The following is a 12394-nucleotide window of genomic DNA, read 5'->3' on the forward strand; positions in this document are numbered from 1 at the left end:
CCTCATATTAAGTTGTGAGGAGTTTTAGATGTTTATTTGCTTATTGTTCTTTTCTTTTTGTATTTGACTTTGTTGTCGATTTCTGTTCTATTATTTTTTGTCCTTGGATGGTTTTCGTGACCTTTACTTGTGTCATTGGATTTTTTCGATCCCTCTTATTGATGAAATCTCTTTAACTACACATTATAATAATAATAGTAAATTAGTAATACACATTGCCTGATTTTTCTGGTTATTATTCAATTTGATTGATAGTTTTTTGTGGTTTGTCTAAAATGATATAGTTTTTTGTGGTTTGTCTAAAATGATCTCTGCTTTACGACGGTAATTGTGTAGTGTGCTCTTAATTTGTATTTATCATATACAATAGTTTTGGTTTCTAATTTTCATTAAAAGAAAAAATTAATTAAAAATATGTGACCAATTAGTCATAGATCACATAATATCAATTGGACGATGCCAAAATCAGTTTAATTAATACCTCTATTTTCTAACTATGGAATATGAAGCAACAAATTGTACGAGGGAATTAGCTTAGTTTACAATAAGATTAATTTGGTTGGTACTTATAAAAATAAGAGGTCAATTTGGTCAAAATCAGGAATGCTAAAACATCCCAAACTATCTAAAACTAGTAAGAAACATGACCAATCTCTAAAAATAAGAAAAATTGAGTAGTAACCTAAGTTTTTTTTTTGGTTTAAAAACTAAAATTGCCTAAAAACTTAAAATAATGTATAATTAAATTTACTTAATAATCTGTGACAGTCTTATTATAATAGCTTGTAAGAAGAGCCCCACCCATCTCTCTCTTGTCTCCCAATCCATCATTCAAAATTTCAAATGATGGAGGGGGATATTTTTTATCAAATCAATTTTTAAAAGACTGAGAATCAATTAAGTATTTCTTACTAAAGATAATTTTCTTTATGAAAGATGAGGCTTTTCTTAAGAGAGCTGCTATTGCTACCTCAACTTTTACTTATTACATTCCAATTAGAAAAAAAGAAAATAAGTGAATGGTTTTGGAGTGCCAATAGAAAGAAGCTCTCATTTTTCTTATATGAGTCTAATCATAATTGTAAATAACTATGAAATAGTTTGAACGAGTTTTATAATGTTGAGATTATAATGGGAGCCAAACCTTTGTAACATTTGAAAGAATGTCTTTTAATCTTTAATTGGACTGTGACAAATAATTTAAGGAATCGGATTGTAATAAGTCAACAAAATTAACAATCACCACTAAGTTTATCAATCTCCTTTATTCTTATTATTATTGAAAAAGTTGGACTTTTATTAATCCAACATGAAGGAGAAACACAAGTTACAGCAACACATATTTCATCTTTTTCTAGCAAACATCACCACAACCACCACTACCTCCGATCACACATGACACGGACAAGACACATATCTAGACACAGACACAGACTGACACAGAGATGCAAGACTTAGATGGACAACAAAGCTGAGATATAGATGGAAGAAAAGAGAGGTGGTTGGTTTTACAATGTTTTAACAATTCCTTTGACATGTACACTTGTCGAAGAATGAACCTACTGTACATTTTCCAGTTTCCACCAAGGTTACCCTCACCCTTGCAAACTTTGTTGCACTTAACGTTATTATTGAAACAAAGTCCTTTGAAAGTAGCGCTGGGTTTGTCACAAATCTTTCCTTCCACCTTTCTCATTGTCATCTCAGCCACCAAAAATTAAATAAATTAACAAGCATTCATATATACATGTATGAAATAATTAATTCAAAATTTTTTTTTAAGGTAATAAATGTAATATTTTTGCATGTGAAACTTCATAATGTTATTTAAAGATGCGTAAGTCAATCAATCATTGAGTTATGGGTCCCATTGCAAAAGCTTTTTGTATTGACACTGGGTAAGGTAGTTAGCACTTTGAAATCGGTATTTCGCTTATTGTTTCGATCGATGATAACTTGACCGTCCGGACTCTAAAAATGACGAATGAATACTCTATTTCGTCTAATTTTTCATTCATGATTTAATTGTATGGTTAATTTCTAAAAATTTTATCTCTAACAAAAATTTACATTTTTGGTCCGACATGATCTTAAAATTGACGTCGTTTCTATTTTTGACGATAATTCGACTTTCTGGTCTCCAAAAATGACAAGTAAGTAGTTTATGTTCAATAATTTTTTGTTACGAATCTAATGGTATGATCGAATTTTAAAAATTATTTCTCTAGTAAAAAGTCATTATTTTAACCTGATTGACTCAGTAATCGAAGATTTTGCGACTTTTCTGTTTAGATTAACATTTGAGCGTTCTTACAGGTTAAAGTATGTTTTTCAATCATTTTGAATCCAATGGTGAGGTTAGATTCCATTAACAATGATCAGAAATATCTTAAAATTTTACCCCTAAGTCTCACTTTCAAGATTTTCTCAAAATTCTATTCTTTATTTTCCTCGAGATATGAATAGAAAACTTGGGATTTTATATAGGAGAAGGAAACTTTGCTGAATCTGTTAAGCAAGTTCCTTATATCAAAGACCACGTGAAGAACACTCCATGGGGGGTTCTACCTACAACACGTTGTTCTAGTGTGCTCAAAAAGCGAGTTAATTTATCACTGACTTCATAAAATTTCTAAGTTTTTCCACTTACCTTTTTGAAAATTCTCTTGAATGTTTCTCCAACTTCAAAACCATCGATATCAAACAGTGCATAACCATAAATTCACAAGATTACAAATATCAGGAGACCATTGAAATTTTTTAACTTATTGTGCTGACAACACTCACATAGATATCTCTCAGTAAGTAATTTAGAGATAAGGAGAGGGTTGTGTGTCGATTGAGTATGCCACGTGCTTAACTCAGATTATGAAGATGTGCTGTAGTGTATCCCGAGGAGTACAGATCTACTAAGTTTAACTCATTTCCACTCTATAAATTGTACTTGGATCTAAAGAAAACCAAAAATAAGAAACGAAGAAGAATAGGGATTGGAGATGGCGCCCATGAAGAGAAGTCCTATCTTTGCTGTTCTTTTGATATGCTTCCTCCTTGTCGGTTCTGGTGCTTCTCTCCATCCTTGTTATATAATAGTCATAAACATTTCTTTTAAGGATGTGTTTGGTTACTACATAGTGCTCTAAATCTCTCAATAAGGGAGTAAATCTAATATGTGTTAATTAGAGAGAACCATCTAACAGTCCCACCAACCCATAGAGTACATTCATAGCCATCCTTAATTTTTGGAGGTTATTGATCCCAATTATGGCTAGAAATCACCATTAAAGCTTTCTATTTAAAGAATTATTATTTTTTTTTCTTTGAGACTTGGAGTTGGTGATATAAATCATGGATTTTTTTGGGTTATTGATCCCAATTATGGCTAGAATACATTAATCTGTTTTTTTTAAAGCCTTTTATTAATTTCAAGGTTTTTTTTATTTATTAAGACTTGGGAGTTGGTTATATAATACATGAATTTTTTATTTTTATTTTTTTGGTTATTGATCTCAATTATGGCTAGAATAAATTGAATATTTTTTTCATAAGCTTTCTATTAATTATAAGATATTTTTTTAGACTGATATAATAATAAAAAAATTTCCTTCTTGTTGATATCTTCACTTTTTAAAACATTTGAATGTGCTGACTACCTTATCCAGTGTCAATACAAAAAGTTTTAGTGATGGGAACCATAGCTCAATGATTGATAGACTTACGCATCTTTCAATAACATTTTGTGGCAGAGATGACAATGAAAAAGGCGGAAGGAAAGATTTGTGACAAACCCAGCGCTACTTACAAAGGACCTTGTTTCTTGAACTGTGACAAAGTTTGCAAGCGTGAGGGTAACCTTGGTGGAAAATGTACAAGTGGTTCATTCTTTGACAAATGTACGTGTCAAAGGAATTGTTAAAACATTGTAAAACCAACCACCTCTCTTTTCCTCCATCTATATCTCAGCTTTGCTGTTCATCTAAGGTTTGCATCTCTGTGTCAGTCTGTGTCTGTGTCTATGTCTGTGCCTAGATATGTGTCTTGTCCGTGTCATGTGTCATCGGAGGTAGTGGTGGTTGTGATGATGTTTACTAGAAAAAGATGAAATATGTGTTCGTGTAACTTGTGTTTCTCCTTCATGTTGGATTAATAAAAGTCCAACTTTTTCAATAATAATAAAAATAAAGGAGATTGATGAACTTAGTGGTGATTGTTAATTTTGTTGACTTATTACAATCCAATTCCTTAAATTATTTGTCACAGCCCAATTAAAGATTAAAAGACATTCTTTCAAACATTACAAAGGTTTGGCTCCAATTATAATCTCAACATTATAAAACTCGTTCAAACTATTTCATAATTATTACAATTATAATTAGGCTCATGTAAGAAAAACGAGAGATCTTCTTTCTATTGGCACCTCAAAACCATTCACTTATTTTATTTTTTTTCTAATTGGAGTGTAATAAGTATAAGTTGAGGTGCCAATAGCAGCTCTCTTAAGAAAAGCCTCATCTTTAATAAAGAAAATTCTCTCTAGTAAAAAATACTTAATTGATTCTCAATCTTTACAAAAAAATGATTTGATAAAAAAATATCCCCCTTCATCGTTTGAAATTTTGAATGATGGATTGGGAGACAGAGAGAGAGATGGGTGGGGCTCTTCTTACAAACTATTATAATAAGACTATCATAGATTATAAAGTAAATTTAATTAAGCATTATTTTAATTTTTTAGGCAATTTTAGTTTTTGTTTTTAAAAAAAAAAAAATCTAAGGGTTACCATTCAATTTTTTTTTATTTTTAGAGATTGGTCGAAACTAAGTTGTTTCTGACTAGTTTTAGATAGTTTGGGTTGTTTTAGCATTCCTAAGTTCGACCAAATTGATCTTTTCTTTTCTTATAGGTACCAACCAAATTAATCTTATTGTAAAACAAGCTAATTCCCTTGTATAATTTGGTGCTTCATAATCCAAAGTAAGAAAATAGAGTTATTAATTAAATTGTTTTTGGCATGGTTCAATTGATATTATGTGATCTGTGACTAATTGGTCAGATATTTTAAAATAATTTTTTTAAATAAATATTAGAATCTAAAACTTTTTTATATGATAAATACAGACCATGAGCACACTATGCAATTATCATCGTAATGCAGAGATCATTTTAGACAAACCACAAAAAAACTATCAATCCAATACAATAATAACCATAAAAATCGGGCAATGTGTATTACTAATTTGCTATTATTATTATAATTTGTAGTTAAAGAGATTTCATCAATAAGAGGGATCGAAAAAATCCAATGACACAAGTGAAGGCCGTGAAAATCATCCAACGACACAAAATAATAGAATAGAAATCGACAATAAGGCCAAAGACAAAAATTAAAAAAAAACAAGTGAATGTCTAAAACTCCCCACAACTTAATATGAGACTGAAATTGTCCAACATGATTTCCATGTAAAACCCGACACTAGAGATAAGAAACCGATGTAGATTTAAATTACTAATCTTTGGTTGACCCAAGGTGTCCTAGTTTCGAAATATTTCACAAAGTTTCCACTATAGTAATATAAACATTTAAGAATCAATAATAACTAATGGTACAAAATGAGAAGTAATGCCTCTGCATATCCTTTCAAGCATTTAAGAATTTGAAAGTGTTTTTACTAAAAAAAAAAAATAATAAAAAAAATTAATAATAATAAAAAGCTCACATCCTTGAGATATGGAGTGGAACCATTGTTTCAATGATTTAATCCCTCAAAGCAGGGCGGAGCTAGTAAAGAGCTGGTGGGGGCAATTGCCCCCAAAGAACTTTGAGACACCCCTACATTTTCAACTAATTACATACCCCATTTGTTCCCATTCCCTCACCTCTCTCCCCATTTGCCCCCACACCCTCACCTCCCTCAAATTTTTGCCCTCACAGAACTTTGAGACACCCCTATATTTTAAACTAATTACATGCCCCATTTGTCCCCATTCCCTCATCTCTCTCCCCATTTGCCCGTACACCCTCACCTCCCTCCAATTTTTGCCCCCACAGAATTTTGAGATACCCCTATATTTTCAACTAATTACATGCCCCATTTGTTCCCACTCCCTCACCTCTTCAATATTTTGTTGATGACATTGCCTCTTGATCGGGACTTCTCAAATATTAATTGGAAATTACCTAAATATTATTTTTTTCAACTTCTAACTAAAAACCCCTTAATTTCTCCTTGAAACAAGCCATCTTCACTAAACAACTAATCATAGTTTGCCTCCACTACAGGAAAATCCTGGTTCCACCCCTGTCTTTATCTTATTAATGTTTTATAAGCTTCATCGGAATACTTTTTTAATTAGTTGGATAATTCGAATCGAACCACACATCCAAAAATGCATTCAATATCTTGGATTATAAGTCACAAATCCGCCTATGGACAATTACATCACTTTCATTTTTCATTTTATTATATTTGAAAACGCTAGATTCCAACTCCTCCATCAAACTAACAATTGAGATAAGAGGAATAACGAATATTCCCTAAAAATCAATATTGATCGCTTAGGAACCAATACAATTTTTTTTTTCTAAGGGTACATTTTTCTTGAAAACCTATATCATCTCAATCGTCTGTTTGACGGAAAGCCTCTACATGAGGTTAAACTTTTATTTGAAAATATGAATAACATGTCCCATTTGTCCCCATAGAACTTTAAGACACCCCTATATTTTCAACTAATTACATGCCCCCTTTGTCCCCACTCCCTCACCTTTTAAATTTTTTATTGATGACATTGCCTCTTGACTTGGACTTCACAAATATTAATTGGAAATGACTTAGATATCATTTTCTTCAACTTCTACCTAAAAACCTCTTAATTTCTCCCTAAAACCATTCATCTTCACTATACAACTAACTATAGTTTCCCCCACTACAGGAAAATCCTGGTTCCACCCTTGTCTCAAAGAAACAACTTGAGACATTTTCAAGTTGCCTACTTACTCCGAAAGGTATCTTTGATAGTCTTCTCCCGCCAACACTTTTGTTGTGTACAGTTTGTGTACCGAACCTGCGTGGTCCATACTCACTATTCAGTGCAGATTATCAATAAAATAAAACAAAGCAAAATTAATAAAGAAATCTTGGCAAACAAGAGTCGATCCACAATTTCAGACTTTAAAACGATCATAATTCAAAGTATTGTATTCAAGAAAACTAACACTACCACAAAATTGAGTAATAGCGACGGTCATAACCCTCACTATAACCAGCAAAAAATGTAGCAAAAAAGATACAACGACCACCAGCCTGACCGTCAGTTCTTGTCGCTAAATGTACCATCGCTATATGTTGTATCGACGGCCAGCCAAGTAAGAAAACTGCCGCTACAGCAGGGAAAAAAGTTTGGACTTATAGCTACAGTCACGAGTGACCGTGCTACAGGTTAATGAGTTTTTTTAAAAATAAGTTTTTTGCTCCGGTCAAGCCCGTCACTATAAGAATAATTTAAAAAAACAATTGAAATTTTAGACATGCAGCACACATTTTGCGGAATATTAGAAGTACCCATGTTTTGAAATTGCTGACATGCCCCCTTGACCCCAGCCTACAAGGAAAATACCCTCTTCATTGATTTCAACATCCAAGCCCATTGCACCTTCATGTTTAAGACATGCTCCCTTGACCTCTGTCTTCTAGGTAGATTAAAAGAAAAATACCCAAATGCCCTCATCTTTAATTTTCTGAATAAAATCTAGAAAAAGAACATTTCTACAAATATTGCCAACATCAAGTTCAAAAAATTATTGAAACTCCATTAGCACACTAAAAAGTAGAAAAATGAAATATATATAAAGATAAATGGAAGAAATGTTGCGAATGTTTAACCTAATATACAAGAACAACATGCAAGAAATTAGAGGGAGATAGTGAGTCCATTAACCAATCAAGCATAGATTACAGCAGCGGCAGAAAGAGGAGAAAAAGAAGAAAAAGACAAACTTCGAGCAAAGAAAAATGAAAATCAAGAATTAGAGAAAGAGTAGAACAACCTGCACTCTCTTGAAAGTGAAGATCTTAATAGTCTTCGAGTCTCCACGAGTATGAGAATATCGCCAACAATTCTTTATATGAGAACCTCAAAACCCAGGTGAAATCGTAAGGGGTTGATGGAGGGTATAGGTATAAAAACAACTCCAACTGTATTCAACCCCATTTCCAAGTGCTCACGGTCAAACCGAGTAATGTAAAAAAAAATATATGAATCAGGAATCAGTTGTCATGAAAGCAATCCACATAATAGGATGTGTTACAATGACAATGTCACACATAAGCAGGGGCGGGGCTAGTAAGAAGCTGGTGGGGGCAATTGCCCCCCACAGAACTTTGAGACACCACTATATTTTCAACTAATTACATGCCCCATTTGTCCCCACTCCCTCACCTCTCTCCCCATTTGTCCCAACACCCTCACCTCCCTCAAATTTTTGCTCCCACAGAACTTTGAGACACCCCTATATTTTAAACTAATTACATGCCCCATTTGCCCCCATTCCCTCACCTCTCTCCCCATTTGCCCTTACACTCTCACCTCCCTCCAATTTTTGCTCCCACAGAATTTTGAGACACCCCTATATTTTCAACTAATTACATGCCCCATTTGTCCCAACTCCCTCACCTCTTCAATATTTTGTTGATGACATTGCCTCTTGATCGGGACTTCTCAAATATTAATTGGAAATTACCTAAATATAATTTTCTTCAATTTCTAACTAAGAACCTCTTAATTTCTCCTTAAAACCAGTCATCTTCACTAAACAACTAACCATATTTTGCCCCCACTACAGTAAAATCCTGGTTCCACCCCTGTCTCTATCTTATTAATGTTTTATAAGCTTCACCAGAATACTTTTTTAATTAGTTGGATAATTCGAATCGAACCACACATCCAAAAATGCATTCAATGTCTTGGATTATAAGTCACAAATCTGCCTATAGACAATTACATCACTTTCATTTTATTATTTTTGAAAACGCTAGATTCCAACTCCTCCATCAAACAAACAATTGAGATAAGAGCAGGGGCAGAGCTAGTAAGGAGCTGGTGGGGTCAATTGCCCCCAGAAAACTTTGAGATACCCCTATATTTTCAACTAATTACATGCCCCATTTGTCCCCACTCCCTCACCTCTCTCCCCATTTGCCCCCACACCCTCACCTCCCTCAAATTTTTGCCCCCACAGAACTTTGAGACACTCCTATATTTTAAACAAATTACATGCCCCATATGTCCCCATTCCCTCACCTCTCTCCCCATTCGCCCTTACAACCTCACCTCCCTCAACTTTTGCCCCCACAGAATTTTGAGACACCCCTATATTTTCAACTAATTACATGCCCCATTTGTCGCCACTCCCTCACCTCTTTAATATTTTGTTGATGACATTGCCTCTTGATCGGGACTTCTCAAATATTAATTGGAAATTACCTAAATATTATTTTCTTCAACTTCTAACTAAAAACCTCTTAATTTCGCTCTAAAATAATTCATCTTCACTAAACAACTAACCATAGTTTGCCCCCACTACAGGAAAATCCTGGCTCCACCCCTGTTTCTATCTTATCAATGTTTTAAAAGCTTGACCATAATACTTTTTTAATTAGTTGGATAATGCAAATTGAACCACACATCCAAAACTGCATTCAATGTCTTGGATTATAAGTCACAAATCCGCCTATGGACAATTACATCACTTTTATTTTTCATTTTATTATTTTTGAAAACGCTAGATTCCAACTCCTCCATCAAACAAACAATTGAGATAAGAGGAATAACGAATAGTCCCTAAAAAATTAATATTGATCACTTAGGAATCAATACAATTTTTTTTTCTTTTTTTTAGGGGTACATTTTTCTTGAAAACCTAGATCATCTTAATCGTCTATTCGATGGAGAGCCTCAACTTGAGGCTAAACTTTTACTTGAAAATATGAATTACATGCCCCATTTGTCCCCATAGAACTTTAAGACACACCTATATTTTCAACTAATTACATGCCCCACTTGTCCCTACTCCCTCACCTTTTCAATTTTTTGTTGATGACATTGCCTCTTGACTAGGACTTCTCAAATATTAATTGGAAATGACCTAGATATCATTTTCTTCAACTTCTAACTAAAAATCTCTTAATTTCTCCTTAAAACTATTCATCTTCACTATACAACTAACCATAGTTTGCCCCCACTACGGGAAAATTCTGGCTCCGCCCCTGGATAAGAGGAATAATGAATATTCCCTAAATATCAATATTGATCACCTAAGAACCAATACAATTTTTTTTTTTTAGGGGTACATTTTTCTTGCAAACCTATATCATCTCAACCGTTTGTTTGACGGAGAGCGTCAACGTGAGGCTAAACTTTTATTTGAAAATATGAATAACATGCCCCATTTGTCCCCACAAAACTTGAAGACACCTATATTTTTCAGCTAATTACATGCCCCATTTGTCTCCACTCCCTCACCTTTTCAATTTTTTGTTGATGACATTGCCTCTTGACTCGGACTTCTAAAATATTAATTGGAAATGACCTAGATATCATTTTCTTCAACTTCTAACTAAAAACCTCTTAATTTCTCCCTAGAACCATTCATCTTCACTAAACAACTAACCATAGTTTGCCCCCACTAAGGAAAATCTTGGCTCCGCCCCTGGGTACAATGCATTGCTCTAAATCCCTACCCTTTCTATCCACACCAAATTGCGTCAATTGTGTGCATAAAAAACGAGTTAATTTATCACGATTCTTTTATTAATTACTTTCTTCACAATTAATTTAAAGTGCACGTGGGTGGATCCACGTGGATATATGGCTGTTTTAAATAAAATTGTAATTCATTGTTTTAAAAAATAAAATGGTGGACAACCACAACATTTTATAGATTTTTTCCCTCTTACTTACAATCACATGAATGTCTCTTTTACATACAATTATAATTTGTTATTTTTATAAATCTAATGGTGTAGAACCACATGTTTCATATATTTTCGCCCCTTACTTACAAGCAAGATATTAATTTTGAGAATGTAATTGGGTTTCATAGAACAAAATTCCCAAAAGAATTTACAACGAAGATAATTCATTTAGCAAGGTAACTTAAACTATGCAAGTTCACATTATTAACAGTTAGGTGATATCCCTTGTGATCGCAACTATCTTCAATTTGTGAGTCATTGAAATATACCTTAGTCTTTCCTCTATGGCAAACGGGGGCTTGACCCTACAAACCCAAGTTAAGGCCACACAACAATACAAGAGCATTTAAGACCAAAGATTTTTGTACAAAAGAATAGGTTTAAAAGTCATAGCGCAATAGCCCCCCCACCCCCACCCCCAAATTAAAGTTAAAATATCTTGATAAGAATCAAGCCGCTTACATAATTGGTATCTCGTGGTTGTTATTGAGACGCATATCTCCAACGAGTTTGGTGTTGTGCGACCCAACTATGCTATTTGGTAAACAATTTATCTTTCTCATATATATATATATATATTTTGTGTTTTTTTGTTTCTGTTATTGTCCTGCATGCATGGAGATACCCAAGTATGCCATCTCTCCGACTTCCACTTTCTAGTATCAATTTAGCCTTTAACCATGCAATTTTGTTGGGAGTATTCAAGGGTAACTAAGCGCAATTGGGAGTGCGATTTTGTTGACGGACGCTTCGGTGATCAACCATGACCACAAAATCTAATTGGAGGATAGATTTTGTCCGACTTTTTATTCAACACACTATTTTTATATTTTCAACCAAAGCACTCCATTTTTTAACTAATTACACAGACCTCCAATGAATTCAATACACGGTGATTTTGTGTTGAAATATCAAGATTTTAAGGAAAACACTTTCCTTATAAATATAGTAAGATTTAATGCTTACAAAGGGTCATTTGGCTAAAATGGATTACCATATCAGCAGTCCAACACCACAGCCCTCTAAGCTTCGTCCAAAAACTCATAATAATAATAATAATTATTATTATTATAATAAAATTGTTTTGAGCTTGATCTAAGGTTATGAAAATCATCGTGTGTTTCAAAATTCCTCATAACTCCCAAACTTAAAATTGAAATTCAAAGGTGAAAAATGATTATTTTTTATTTTAGAATTTTGTCTTCTACAATGCTTTCTAAGGGTCGTTTGGCTAAAATGGATTACCACATCAGAAATCCAAAACCACAACCCTCTAAGCTTCATCCAAAAACACATAATAATAATAATAATAATTCGTGGTATGCTGAATTGTAGGGTTGCAGAAAGCTACCTACTTTGGGTCTTGTTGCCCGTTATTTATTTATTTATTTTATTTTTTTTTAGGATTTCACAAAATGCA

At 33.3% G+C, this 12394-nt stretch overlaps 1 long non-coding RNA gene across 1 annotated transcript; it reads left to right on the plus strand.

The window, feature by feature from the left end:
• The first annotated feature begins 2783 nt into the window (after positions 1 to 2783).
• LOC147397951 (uncharacterized) lies at positions 2784 to 4200 on the plus strand. Its single transcript, XR_015179690.1, has 2 exons — positions 2784 to 3063; positions 3747 to 4200. It is a non-coding gene; the product is annotated as an uncharacterized LOC147397951 (long non-coding RNA).
• The last annotated feature ends 8194 nt before the right edge of the window (positions 4201 to 12394 follow it).

The sequence above is a fragment of the Akebia trifoliata genome, chromosome 7 (genome assembly GCF_017979445.1).
Source record: "Akebia trifoliata isolate Shusen 1 chromosome 7, ASM1797944v1, whole genome shotgun sequence".
In the NCBI taxonomy this organism is placed as follows: domain Eukaryota; kingdom Viridiplantae; phylum Streptophyta; class Magnoliopsida; order Ranunculales; family Lardizabalaceae; genus Akebia; species Akebia trifoliata.